The sequence below is a fragment of the Schistocerca serialis genome, chromosome 4, assembly GCF_023864345.2.
Source record: "Schistocerca serialis cubense isolate TAMUIC-IGC-003099 chromosome 4, iqSchSeri2.2, whole genome shotgun sequence".
NCBI classification, from domain to species: Eukaryota; Metazoa; Arthropoda; class Insecta; order Orthoptera; family Acrididae; genus Schistocerca; species Schistocerca serialis.
The window spans coordinates 286,641,985-286,644,107 of record NC_064641.1 but is presented as its reverse complement, the minus strand read 5'-3'; the positions used below and the strand labels follow the sequence as shown (position 1 = coordinate 286,644,107).

The 2,123-nt window shown below is 43.2% G+C and overlaps 1 non-coding gene across 1 annotated transcript; it reads right to left on the bottom strand.

The window, feature by feature from the left end:
• Positions 1–386: 386 nt before the first annotated feature.
• Trnas-uga (transfer RNA serine (anticodon UGA)) lies at positions 387–461 on the bottom strand. The gene has a single exon. It is a non-coding gene; the product is annotated as a tRNA-Ser (tRNA).
• Between the last annotated feature and the right edge of the window lie 1,662 nt (positions 462–2,123).

The window sequence follows — 2,123 nt, the reverse complement described above, 5'->3', positions numbered from 1 at the left end:
AGTAGATATTTATTAATATGTATGTATAGGAAATATATGTATAAGAACAATGACGATTGTAAAAGTTCCTGGCAGATTAAAACTGTGTGCCGGACCGAGACTCGAACTTGGGACCTTTGCCTTTCGTGGGCAAGTGCTCTACCAACTGAGCTACCCAAGCATGACTCATGCCCCATCCTCACAGCTTTACTTTTGCCAGTATCTCGTCTCCTACCTTCCAAACTTTACAGAAGCTCTCCTGCGAACCTTGCAGAACTAGCACTCCTGAAAGAAAGGATGTTGCGGAGACATGGCTTAGCCACAGCATGGGGGATGTTTCAGAATGAGATTTTCGCCCTGCAGTGGAGTGTGCGCTGATACGAAACTTCCTGGTAGATTAAAACTGTGTGCCGGACCGAGACTCGAACTCGGGACCTTTGCCTTTCACGGGCAAGTGCTCTACCAACTGAGCTACCCAAGCACGCCTCACGCCCCATCTTCACAGTTTTACTTCTGCCAGTATCTCGTCTCCTACCTTCCAAACTTTACAGAAGCTCTCCTGCGAACCTTGCAGAACTAGCACTCCTGAAAGAGAGGATATTGCGGAGAATTGGTGTAGTGTTTCCTTTACTCGGGATTCTGCCGTGAAAATATAAAATAGAAAATCTGATTGGGTTTTGAATTTTGGTGGTTTCTGTTACGAAGAAGGCGGACTTCGTATTATTGATTGAGATAGTGCTGTAATTTGACCGTGCATGGCAGACCGGGTCGGCAACACTACAAAAAGCGACTGTACGGAAATAGCATCAGAAACTAGTGGAAATTTACCTTATAATATTGTTAAAAACGCAGTACTTATTGCAATATAGTCTTCACGGCTGTCGTCCGAATTCCCTTGTAGGATGACCCGTCTTTCACTTTTCTCCGTCTGTTGAAAACTTCTTCAAGTTGTCACTGTCATGATCAATTCACAAATTTGGCGATAACCACCTCGAATCACTATTGAAACAACCTTGCTTTGTAATATAATTTTAATTTCCACCCAAAAGCACATTCAACACAGCGCGGAAAAACACACGTCTTTCGTATCAAGACAAGAGAGAGAGAGAGAGAGAGAAAGAGAGAGAGTAATCAATTAGCTTTTAAAAACATAACCTACGCAAAAGTAGAAAAAAAAGAACAAAATTATTTATAAAAATCGGTCGCTGGCGCAGCGCTCTTCCGCATGCGCGATCGTAAATTATATCTTTGTGTTGACGGAGGCGCGGTAGTCAAAGTACCATTACAATGGCTTAGCCACAGCCTGGGGGATGTTTCCAGTGCTCTTGCCCGCGAAAGGCAAAGGTCCCGAGTTCGAGTCTCGGTCCGACGCACAGTTTTAATCTGCCCAGAAGTTTCATATCAGCGCACACTCCACTGCAGAGTGAAAATCTCATTCTGGAAACATTCCCCAGGTTGTGGCTAAGCCATGTCTCTGCAATATCCTTTCTTTCAGGAGTGCTAGTTCTGCAAGGTTCGCAGGGGAGCTTCTGTAAAGTTTGGAAGGTAGGAGACGAGATATTGGCAGAAGTAAAGCTGTGAGGATGGGGCCTGAGTCATGCTTAGGTAGCTCAGTTGGTAGAGCACTTGCCCGCGAAAGGCGAAGGTCCCGCGTTCGAGTCTCGGTCCGGCACACAGTTTTAATTTGCCAGGAAGTTTCATATCAGCGCACACTCCACTGCAGAGTGAAAATCTCATTCTGGAATGATGATTGTATACTGCATATGTTCATAAGGATATAAAAACTATGATAATTTCACATCAAGGATACATAAGGACGAAGCGTGAGTAAATATAAGAAGGAAGTGTGAGTAGTTAAGGAGAGCATAAGCCAAGGAGGAACTAATGAGCATAAGCCAAGGATGAACTATCGAGCATAAGCCAGGGAGGAACTAATCGTGATAATTACTCAGGAATGTCAGTTGAACATTTGTTCTGACAATTTGTAGGATAGTGGAACGAGTATAGCATAAGTAAAGGTATGATATATTGAATAATATATATGTGGTGTATATTGGAAGCATAGGAGTGGAAGCATAATGGAGGACTCTAGGGGATTAAATGAAGTATTAAGAAGTGAGTGTTAAGTGTGAAACAAATTTAGT